Source organism: Oenanthe melanoleuca, chromosome 8 (genome assembly GCF_029582105.1).
Source record: "Oenanthe melanoleuca isolate GR-GAL-2019-014 chromosome 8, OMel1.0, whole genome shotgun sequence".
Lineage (NCBI taxonomy): Eukaryota > Metazoa > Chordata > Aves > Passeriformes > Muscicapidae > Oenanthe > Oenanthe melanoleuca.
In genome coordinates, this window is record NC_079342.1 from 26921272 (window position 1) to 26933516 (window position 12245).

The 12245-nt window shown below is 49.0% G+C and overlaps 1 long non-coding RNA gene across 1 annotated transcript in view; it reads right to left on the minus strand.

The window, feature by feature from the left end:
- The window catches only part of LOC130256456 (uncharacterized), a 37530-nt gene extending 27890 nt beyond the window's left edge, over positions 1 to 9640 (minus strand). The window contains exons 1-2 of the long non-coding RNA XR_008841120.1: positions 9326 to 9640; positions 7314 to 7568 (exon numbers count right to left, since the gene is read on the minus strand). This is a non-coding gene — a long non-coding RNA (uncharacterized LOC130256456). The remainder of the gene's footprint in view (positions 1 to 7313; positions 7569 to 9325) is intronic.
- Between the last annotated feature and the right edge of the window lie 2605 nt (positions 9641 to 12245).

Genomic DNA, 12245 nt, shown 5'->3' on the forward strand with positions numbered 1-12245 from the left:
TCACCCCAAAGTCAGGCCCTTGACAATGCCCTCATCTCACTTTTGGTCCAGACAGTCGTCATCTCTCATTCATTTGTTCTTTGAAGAAATCTCATTTCATTACTTTCCAGGCTCCTGAGCTTCGTGGGGTATTACAGGAGGTCAATGAAAAATTCATGTTCTCAGTCAGTAATTGGCATTTTTGTTTCCTTTTTTTTTCTATTTTCCTTTTTTTTTTAAGAGGAAGGAAAGCACAGGAAAGGATGTGAGTGGGGCAGACAGCAGGGTGAGTGGGTATCTTCTGCCGGTTATTAAGATAAAGTCTCTCATATTGCTCCTGGCCACTGTACTCTGGTGCTTGCTCCAAGCAAGCCCTGTAATCCCACATATTGAAATCTGAAAGCATTCCTGGTGCTTTCATTAGAGGGACAAGTAATGAAAGCAGACTGGACACACACAATTATTACAGTGTAATCCTCTGGAAATGAAGTCAATGCAATCACCCGGCATTCTGCTTTCTTCTCATTTTTTCGACTTCAAGTAAGTGCTTCCCAAATTCCAGCTGAAGTTACTGTTACAATCAATAGCACAAGGGCTCTCAACATAAGACTCAATTAATATGATGCTTGCAAGTGCTCCCCTATTGATCCCAGGCTGGTCTGAAACTCCAGGCAGCGCTGGCACCAACTGCAGCATTAGCAAGGACGACAAATGCAAAACTGGAGGATGCCAGCAAACCTCTTTAAGGATAACCAAGGAAAAGAGAAACTCCTGAAAGCACAGGGTGCTCTCCAAAACCTAAAATCTGCCTGGCTGCAATCCACTCTGTTGGATTTGCCACCCACAAGCTTGAGAGCAGGATTCCACTCACCCAACTTGATGCCTTTTCAATGTTACCTAAAAACAGAGGCCAGACAAAGTTAAGGGACTAAAAAGCTATTATATTTATTGAAGGGCCTTCAGGTACATTTTGGGCAGACAAATTCCCCCAGGGGTACACCCAAAATGGATGATGAGTCACAAGTTTTTACTCTTATAAGTTTGGTCCATCTGCATATTGGGGGTTCATCTTCCAATTACAGCTTCATGTAATAAAGTCATTTTACCCCAAGTTTGCTCCCCCCCAACTCACTTTTGTTTACATTTCTTAGGACCTCAGGCAGTGAGGTGTCCTTGATCCCAGGCCTAGAGAGGAATTGCTGTGTCTGACCAAAATGGGAGAACAGCAGCTAGCACTGGATATGGAGACGGAGTTATACACTAAAGAATTACAGGATTACAAACAGATTAAAAACAAATCCTGAGGCACCAAAGTCAAGGGAAGAACCTTGGCTCAGTCATCCTCAAGGCCCTGCCCTGCAGAGCTGTGGCTACACCCAAAATGGATGACGGGTCACAAGTTTTCATACTTTTATAAGTTTGGTCCATTTGCATATTGGGGGTTAATTTTCTATTACAGCTTCAGGTAATGAAGGCATTTACCCTCAGTTTGCTCCTTGCCAAAACTCACTTTTGTTTCCATCTCTCAGGACCTGAGGCAGTGAGGTGTCCTTGATCCCAGGCCTAGAGAGGAATTGCTGTGTCTGACCAAAATGGGAGAACAGCAGCTCACACTGGATATGGAGACGGAGTTATACACTAAAGAATTACAGGATTGCAAACAGATTAAAAACAAATCCTGAGTCACCAAGCTCACAGAAGGAACCTGGGCTCAGCCACCCTCAAGGCCCTGCCCCGGCGATTCCCGCTCCGGCTCTCCGTGCCGCTCTGGCTCCCTCGCTGTCAGCCAGCAAACAGATTGCTGCAGCCAGCACCACCAAGGCTTGCCATGATTACATCTATTAGTGCAGTGCATCTGATTCGCCTCCTCCAAGGCCCCGGCGCTCGGTGACAAATGGGGACAGGCTTCCCCGCTTTGCCGAGCGGGGCCCGCGGCACTGACCCCAGCACAGCACCCATGGGAACAGCAAGGATGGAGGATTGACAGCTGCCAATCCAGCTGGTGGTCCCAGAGATTGTGCAGGTGCTTCTCCTTGTCTCCTGCCCTTCCTGCAATCTGCTCCAGTCAGGGTTGTCCCCAGTCCCACCACAGAGATCACTCTACTGGCCCAGTCCCTCCTGCCAGCAAAGGCCCTTGCAATTCCATCTGTTCCCATGTAGGTGTAGAAGAAGATGTAACAGGTGACCTTGCCCCTGATAAGTCACAGTTGTACTAAATGCCAAAGAAGAGGAACAGCCTTGCCCTTAATGGGTTGCATCTGTGACTAATAAAGGTAAGTGTGATAAAAGGGATGGGGTAGCTGGTCAGAAAAGGACCTGGAGGAGGCAGAGGAGCCTTAAGGAAGAAGGAATGATCCAGAGAGACACAAAGGAAGAGTTGCTGCTGTGAGGTCAGTATGGGTCTGATGGAGTTAGAGCCTACAGTCATAGCTGAGCTAGGTGAAAACTGCATTCAGAGTCTGCAAACCAATACTTGTAGCCATAATCCAGCTGGAAATAGCCAGCAGAGCCTGCAGATGGACCCTACAGTAGATACTTGCTGTAGTCAGAGCCAGGATGGCTAAGCTGTAAAGAAGAATAATCCGGGACCTTTTTCATGCTCTTCAGTCAGAGTCTCTGTCTTGGCTCATTTCTACCCCTAGCAAGAGGTTTGCTGCAACATTCCCATTTACTGCTGCTTGGGATCCACGTTTCCCTGAGGTCAGAGGAGGATCTGTTTCTCTGGACTTGTCACCTTCTTCAGAATCACCTCTGCTGACCCAAATCCATCAGCAAGGACAGCCACCCATTGGCAATTCCCTGGAACATGGGCTTCCCTTGAGCTTTTGTGACTCCAGGTTCTCCTGGTACCCCCTGCTCCAGAGGGTGGCAAAGCTCTGGAGGAGGCTGCCCAGAAAAGTTGTGGATGCTCCATCCCTGGAAGTGTTCCAGGCCAGATTGGATGGGAGTTTGAACAACCTGGTCTAGTGGAACACGTCCCTGCTCGTGGCAGGGAATTGGAACTAGGTGATCCTAAAGGTGCCTTCCAACCCAAACCATTCCCTGCTGCCACAGCCTGCCCCATGGCTGTTCCCTCAGGGCAGGGGGAGCATTGCCCTCTGCTTTCTCTACTCAACATCCCCTTGTACTTCCTCAGCACCTATCTCCAGCTGCTCTTTGCCCACCACCTCTTGCACTGAAAACCACAGAAATCACAATTTTAGCATTTCGACCGAAGATGCAAATCCCTACCCCAACCTGCTGCCTGCCTTTCAGAAATCAGCTGAGCTCCACTGCAGCCTCCAGGCCTGATTTACCTGGGGTGAGGCTTCCCCAGCCCCACACCTTGCCCCACAGAGCTCGTGGCTTGCCTGCAGTGCCCATGGCAGGAGAGAAAAGCCAGACAGGCATCGCTCCAGCATCGTCTGCTCCTCAGCCAGGCTGATGTCTCCTTGCTAACAGCTGCAGCCCAGGGTCTGGGCAGGGGGGAGGCACACAGGCAACCTGAAGGTGGACACTTAGCACATTTATTACCTGCTTATTAGATAGCAGGCTCCCATTCTGATGAATTGGCTGAGTGATGGCTCCCGGTGCTCAGCAAGGCTCTCTAATTCCATTTTGCACAAGCTGGGCCAAGGCGAAATTGTTTCCGAGAGGAAGGAACAAGCAGTTGTTTCTCTCCTGCATCCAAAACAATCTGACCCTCTGCACAATCTCAGCAGGACCTTCCCTGCACGCACTGTCTTCCCTCCTGACCACGTGAGTGAGTGGTTTAGACTGGATATTAGAAGGATATTGGGTTTAGATTAGATATTAGGAAGAAGTTCTTCCCTGTGAGGGTGGCGTGGCCCTGGCACAGGTTGCCCAGAGAAGCTGTGACTGCCACATCCCTGGAAGGGTTCAAGGGCAGCTTGGATGGAACTTGGAGAAGCCTGGGATAGTGGAAGGTGCCCTGCCTATGGCAGCTTCACCCTGTACAAAAGGACTCGTGCCAAGCTCTGCAGTAGAACACCACATCCATGAGCCTCCCAGTGCAGAAACTGCAGATGGAAACAGGTATCACGAGGTTAAGAAGTCCTTAGATGGTGCAAAGGCTTTTCTGGGAATGGAAACACTCCTGAAAGACATTTCAGAAAACTGAAACCCAGAGAGATGATTTTGCAAAGGAAAATTACAAGATGATAAGGAAATTCTTAATTGTTCCACAAAACCACTGCTCAGCTCTTCTTTTTCTTCCAGAAAACTGGAATCCAGGAAGGAGATGATTTTGCAAAGCAAAATTAGAAGGAAATCCTTAATTGTTTCACAGAGCCACTGCTCAAGTCATCTAAAAGCTGTAGGGAAAATCACAGCCAACAGGCTGATGGCTTTGGGTGCCTCTCCCAAGGGCTGTCAGTCCTTTTGTGATAATTTCTTCTGTATTCCTCAGTTCTGTAGAAACCTGTCCCGATATCCTTTATCCCTCCCTCAGGCCAGATTAAAAACTTCGTGCAGGGGCAGAAAGTTCAAAGAATAAGAAAGCTGCATTCTCACCCAGCCACTCCCAGACTCGGTGCTTTACACATTCTTGGGCTTTTTCTGCTAAATTTGATCAGTGAAGGCAATCATGGATGCCAAGCCCAGCAGAAATGACCAAGCTTTGCTAAGCAGGGCTATTTCATCACCATTTACCTCTGTTGGCAGGAAAGACACTCCCATGCTGTGGTTTGACAAGTGGCACTGACAGAGGGGAGGCAGTGCCTGTCCTGAAAGACACAAGGGCAACTCCTTGGTTGAGGGACAGTGGCTGTGAGGTGCTTTGTGACCCTTGGAGGTTGGCACGTGTGTTGGGTTGATGTGGCCAGAAATGTGCATTCTGTCCCCATCTGCTGAGCCGAGTGGGGCAGTGACCCTGATCTCCTGGCACATATTATCTGCTCATGGGCCAGCTTTAAACCAGCTGGGCAATCATCTTTATCTTTCCCACAGCCCATCCTCCCTCCAGGAAGATATCATCTGCTGCTGGCCCATTCAGTCCCACTGCATGACTGATAAAATTCCATCATCCCACTGGGAGATGCTCCAGCCAGGGGAGCAGCCAAGCCTTTCCTACCCAGATAAAAACTGAGATTTTGGACACCAAGGGACCTTCTTTCCACTGCATTCCAGAGGAAAGCCAGACCTTTCCACATCATCCCTGCACCTTCAGAGGAAAACTGCACCTTCTCCAGGAGCACTGCTCCAGCTGAACCACATCTGCCCCTGCAGGAGGATGCAGCGACCATTGAATGGGACTGTGCCAACACCCTGACTGACTGACGGGTGTCAGCTTGGATTCTGACTCTGGCAGGGTTTTGGGATTGTTCTTTGTAATACTGCATTTCTATTTGAATTTTCCTAGTAAAGAACTGTTATTCCTAATTCCTATATCTTTGCCTGAGAGTCCCTTAATTTCAAAATTATAATAATTTGGAGGGAGGGGGTTTACATTCTCCATTTCAAAGAGAAGCTCCTGCCTTTATTGGCAGACACCTGCCCTTCAAACCAGGACAGCACATGTGGCCAAGCTGCCTGCAAACCAAGCAGGCACACTGTTGTGTGAACAGTCCAGAGAGGGGCTTTTACTCTCTCCAACTTTACCCAACAAGGTCCTGTGGCCTCTTTTCCACCAGGCCCCCACTTCACTGTTCCAAAGGAATATTCACACAGAGACAGACGGGATGAGGAGCCCCATTCCCAGCGAGCTGAGCACAGAGAGGTGGCTGTGAGTGAGATGAACACCTGCCCCCCTTTGGGACGGGCTCCGTGCTCCAAGTTTCCCTCCCCTCCCATCGCTGGAGGGCCCCGAGCCCCAGCCCGGGGGAGGACCACACGTTCTACATATCCCTGCTGAACTGTTACACATTTCTGCTGTGTTCCTCAGGCAGAGGACTCTGCTACCAGCAAGCAGGAGAGGAGCTGCCATCTGGGACTGCATGTGCTTCCCAGACAGATGGCTGCCTATTCTCGTCGTGTTTTATTTCCAGCAATGGTTCGTACAGCAACAGCGCTAGTGTGAAAATGGGATGTGACAAGATGTGTATTGCTTACACCTTCTGGAAAGTTCAGATAAAACCAAGATGTACAGAATGTAAGAATCAATATAATTAGGTAATTAAGAGAAGCAAGAGCCCCCTGGTTTAATGCTGCATTGTGCTGGTGTGTGTTGCAGGCTGTGTATGTGTGTGTGATATGGAACATACATATGTATGGTTCCACGTCTGTGCATGTACACAATGCAAAAGCAATGAGAAATAATGAATGTATACATCCAGACATTAAAATGAACACAGCTACCTGCTCCAGCAGGCATTTCAGACAGAGCTGCTGACAGCCACACACTGTTTCACCATTTACATGGTGAACATGGGCAGGAAATTCCCTCTTGTGCTGGAGCAGGACACAGGGCAAGGTCCTGGTTCTGCCCATGTTCCTCAAATGTTTTTTTTCCTGTATTCTGCATTGAAGAACACCAACATCTAAAAATGTCAAAGCAGAAAGAAGAGCAGCACCACATGTACAAGCTCCTACTGGTTAAGTTGGGATCATTGCCTCTCTCTGCAGGGCCAGGAATTCAGCTCTGGGCAGTATAAGGACACACATCCACAGAGAGCTTGACACATTCCCAAGTACACAGGAGTGGTGAAACACAACTATAAAACCCTTTCCCTGGTTGTTTTGAAGCTCAGGTTGCAATGAAGGCCTGAACTGAATGTGTTAAAAACCACTGGTCTCACATGGAGCCTGCTGGAAGCTGAATTCCACGTGGGAACCCTGAGCAGCTCACAGCTCAGCAACTCCCATCTCCCACACAGGTCCTCACACAAACTCAAAGAGGAGGAAAAAGATGGCAAGGAAAGATTTCAGGACAGAAGTCCCCTGGCTGCCCAAAGGCACACCTCCCAAGAAACCCAAGAAAAGCAGAGATGTCCTCTAAAATAGCAATGAGGAGCTGTGCCTATAATCACAGTTCTTTATAATGGAGAGACCCACATGGAGTGTAGCACGCTGAGGTTATCAGCATCTAAAGTCCCTGCAAAGTTATTATCAGGCAGGCTAGAGAAAATGATGCAGCTCTCCTAGCATTAAACTGGGACTCAGTAAGGAGTGGGTGGCAGCCAAGACGAGTGTCCTGTGCAGGGACACCAAATCATACTCTGAGATAAATTCAGGGACGCAGAACAGGGGAAATTCAGCTGAGAAGCAAGAGATGAGCCAAACGGGTCAAACCACTGGCTGCAGGCAGGGATCCAAGGAAAAACCTTCCACCTCCACACCCCCCACAACTAACTCCGACTCAGCAAATGGGGCTTTTGTACTTTTAGTTCCCAAAATACCATGAAAAGGACGTTGCATAGAAACCAGACCGCGTTTGGGGAGTTTTGGCAACTCTGTCTTCTTGTCACTTTGCAGCTCCCTGGGTGTCACTCAAAGTGGAACCCTTCAGTCCGGCTCCCGTTAGGTGTAGATGTGTTTTCACACTTGTGCCGAGGCAGGTACTCTCTGTGCTGCTGCTGCTGCTGGTTAATTACTCGAGGATGAATCACAGCGCTCAGCAGGGAGGTGGGGCAGGCAGAGTTGGCTGAGCAGGTCTGGAGTGGGGAAGAAAACATCTCTGCATCAGGAGGGTGGGCACACGTGTGCAGGATTGGCGAGGAATAAATTCAGAGAGGAGCTGCAATAAATCTCCCAGCCTGGCCACTGCGGTGGGAGTTTCTTTTCTCCCCCTCCCCGCAACAGGGAAATTCTGCTCTTTCCACGGGGGGTGGGAAGTGGCACAGGGCTGCATTGAAATGTAAATTCACTCAAATTATTAAGCACAAGAGAGCAGCTCCTGCCAGCCCTTTGTTCCGCAGTCAGAATGTGTAATCTAGAAGAATAAATATAGTCAGATATCAGCTAAACAAAGAGACCCGGGGCCATGCATATTCAGCGACCCTCTCCCCCAGGACATCCCTTCCCCCTTTATCGGGGAGGCTCTTTCTGCAGTCAACAATTGTAGATCAAAATGCCCTCATTAACCAGGGCTGAGCTGGAAACCTTCATCCTGAGGGTGGCTTCCTTTATCCCTCTCCAGGAGCAGAGGTCTGCCCTGCCCCTGGATTCCTCGCCTGTCCCTTTTCCATCCCGGCAGGATAGGGTAGGGCTGTCCCTGAAGCTCATCAGAGAGATGGGGTGGCTGCAGCACAAAGTCCCAGAGTCCAGCAGCTCCTGTGGCTCCAAAAATTGTCCTGTACTTTGCTGCCATGTCCATCCCTGTTCCAGCCAGGAGAACACCCCCAGGAGAGGGCAGAAGCCACCAAATCTACAGTTCAGAACGTCCTGCCTGGACAGACTGATGACCTAGAGACTCAGAGATGCTTTTTAAAAACACCACCCAGAGAAACCATTTCAAATGTTTTTTTTCCCCCACAAGCTCCTCTCTCCCTGCAAACACCACAGCAGCTCCAGGTCCAGCTGCCTTTGCAGAACTGCAGGTCCCCTCTGTGCTGTGGTGACCAAGGATGTCTTACTGCTCTGGTCACACAGGGGCAGGTGACCACAGTGGCACAAAGCCATGCTGGGAACAGTGAGGGACAGCCCCAGCTCCCCACAGCCCTTCCAGCAGCACTGGGAAGCTGAAAAACAAGGATTGCCTCTGCCCCAAGCCACAGGGAGAGGTGGCTGGAGGGGAATAAAGCACCAGGGGAGGAAAAGAGGGTGCTCTCCCCACCACCTAAACACAGCTTCTCATCTCCAGTGCTGTCAGTCTCACACCTGTCACTACCACTGAGCCTGTTGCAAGGTTTAAAAATGAGGTGGAGGAGGGGGAAAGAAAAAAGAAAAAAATCAATTTGGCTCTTTTTGAGTTATATGAATATAATAAACCCTGAGTGTCCTGCTTTTGGATGCAGTTTGCTCTTCCAATAACTCAGCAATATATTCATTAAACAAAGAGAGGTAAAAGCAGCAAGCCATTAAAAATAAAGCACCAGGAGAGGGAAGGCCATGCAGGCTGTAAATATCTTTGACTCTTTTTCAACCTCCATTTTCTTATCCCTGCTCATTCACTAATTGACCTCTGGATCCTGCATCTCAGAACTGTTCCCATCACTGCACTTTGTCCTTCAACCACAGATGCAACAAAGGATCTCAGGCACTCTCTAAATGCAGAATAACCTAGATCTCCAAAGCAGGAGACAGAGCACATTTCCCTCATTACCCTGGTGCTGTCATGCAACCACCCCCTGCACAAGGCTACAGAATCCCCAGGATCAAAGATCAGGTGTCCCAGGTGAAAAAATACCTCCAGTTTTAATCTGGTTATGAACTGGGCACAGACTTTCTGTACAAACACATGAAATCCTACCTTCTGGTGTTTCAGCTTCATTGCACAAAGTCCACCCAGAGCTATGCAGACAGATTCTTCCTTCTCATCCATATGGAGGCATGCTGGCCACAGGACACTGCTCCCTTTGCTGGCCCAGGCAGGGCTGAGCTCCATGTGGCAGCCACCAGAGCCCCACATGCTCATCCAGACTGAGGGACAGCACACACAAACTGGCACCAAACCATCTGGAAGGGAGGGTTTCAGTCCTGAAAAGGCTGGTCCTGTCACATGCAGACCCTCCAAGCCTAATTCTAGATCACCAGCTTCCCAGCCTGGCTGCCAGAAGGGAGCCTCTAACCCATCTGAAAAAAGCATCTGAAGCTTTTCTTACCTTGCCCAGCCTAAGGGCTTTGACTCCCCAGTTAAGCACTAACTCCAATCACATGCCACAGCAGTGATTGAGCACCTGGCTGGCTCAGCACCCTCCAAAAGCCTCCCTAAGAGCTGGGATAGGTCTCCCACTGGCAGGGAGGAAAGTGGTTACTCATCAGGAGGCTCAGCTCCATCTCTGCAGCATCTGGTTCATCTCTGGAGCTCATCTCCCTCTACGTGGTCTCAGTTCTTCACAAGTTTCAGCAGCATCACCCAGTGTGACAGCAAAACAGCAAGTCAGGCTTCCCTCACAGTTTCTCTGATTAGGAAAATTGCTTCCTGTTGGAGGCAGGTTCAGTTTGGTGAGGGCACACAGGTTTTCCTGCCCCAAAACTCGTATGAGATCCCCCTATTCCTTGCCTGCAGGCACTCAGAATGCCACTTTTCCTCCTTTCTGTGGGATTTAAAAGAGCAGCCTCCTTATGTTCTCAATCCCTCCCAAAGCTCACAGCACATGGTGGTTTGGAAGGAAATTGGGTTAAGAGCATAAAGGCTATTACAGGAGTTTTGCTAAGAACTGGCTCTGCAAGGGAACAGTCAAGGGACAGCCTGGGGATGTCACAGACCTTGCTGGGCCTTGGAGAGCAGAAAGCAGGGCCAGGAACTCTGTATCTTACACCTCTTTGATGAGTTATTTGCATCCAGCCCTTGCCAGTGCTGCAGCAGAACAAAGAGCTCAAACCAGCTCTTCTCCCTGCTTTCTCTGAGAAAAAGATGTTCAGTGCAAGGAGGGACAAAGGATGGTGCAGCCCTCTGGTTCAACAACAGTGCTGCAGGCAGAGTGGCTGCAGAGGACCTGGGAGTGCTGTTTTGGCAAAGCCCAGGTGTGCCCAGGTGGCCAAGGGCACCTGGACTGCACCAGCCACAGAGTGACCAGCAGGGCCAAGACAGAGATTGTCCCCCTGTGCTGGGCACTGCTGAGGCCACACCTCAAATCCTGTGTCCAGTTCTGGGCCCCTCACTGCAAGAAGGACATTGAGGGGCTGGAACATGTCAGAGAAGGGAACAGAGCTGGGGAAGGGGCTGGAGCACCAGGAGCGGCTGAGGGAGCTGGGAGGGCTCAGGGGGCACCTTCTCACTCTCCCCAGCCAACCTGTGGCCAGGTGAGGATTGCTCTCTTCTCCCAAGAACAAGCAACAGGAGGAGGGGAGATCCTGAGTCACACCTGAGGAGGTTTAGATTGGCTATTAGAAAAAACTTTTCCACCCAAAGGGTGGTCAGGTACTGGAACAGGCTGCCCAGGAAAGTGATGGAATCGCTAACCCTGAATATATTTAAAAAAAAAAACAAACTAACACATGGGTGCAACACTTGTTTAGTGATGGATGAGTGGTTGGATGTGGTCTCAGAGGCCTTTTCCAATGATAAGGATGCTCTGATCCCACAATTCCTGAAAGTCTTTTTTCCCCACATGGCCCAAGGCTGATGGGAAACTGTCCATGCAACCTCTCCCTGCAGGCACAGCACATTGGACATCTCTGCTTTTTTGGGTTTTTCTCTTTTCTGGGGCTGGGCTGGACTGACTAAAGTAACCCAGGTGCCAACAGCCAGCAGCTTTCACTGAACAGCCCATTTTTAACTACAAATCAGCTAATTTAAAGGAAACTGCCACTTTCCTCCCCTAAAAACCACAGCTTTTCTCTCACTGTGATTTTACAATGGTGCAAGTTTAGCTGAATATAAATCAGAAGCAAAAGAGAGCAGAATCTGGCCTCAACTACTTGTGTTTTGCTCCCTAAACAAAACCACATTTGATCAGGGATCTCCTTTTCCACCTACTCATCACTGGCACTAGAAGACATTTTCAGAACAGCACAGCACTAGGGAGTTCCACGAGAGATTTCTTTACACTGTATTTTTCAGGAGAGTCCAAAAGTTCATCAAATGCTCTTTTACCCCCAGACAGCCTCTGATCCATGCCCCGGTGTGTGAACTCACACACAGATCTGACATGGAACCATTAGAGAGGAAAAAACATAATTCAGAGTCTCTCAGTTTGACTCATCAGCGAATATTAATTTCTATTGTCATGCAGTTGACTTGTAAATCAACTGGATCATTAACTCAGACCTTTTGTGCAGTAACATTACAAGTTATTTAGACACCACGGTGTTTCCTGCACTCCCACTGCTTTGAGCACAGAGTTCTGCTCCCAAGGAAAGAGGAGTTAATGGGTCCACAGAAATACAGATAATACTCCATGAGGCTGTCCTGGCTGTGAGCATTTGCCAAAATAACCACACCATGCCAACCTTGCCAGCCAAATAGTGCCTTCTCCTGGAATTGTAGGATTTGGGGATTAATGGCAGTCCCATTTCTGCCAAGACAAAGGTTTCCACATTAAGTTTACAGGTCTAGGCAAAAGGCTGAAGTTTTAACGAAGGATTTGTGGCCTTGCAGTTTCGGGGAGTGAACAGATCTGTATCGATTCTCAACATCAAAAGGCTCAGATCTTGTCTCTTTCATATCTATAAATAATAAGTATTGACTGTAATAAACCAATTGAGAACAAACTGCTGGATCTCAG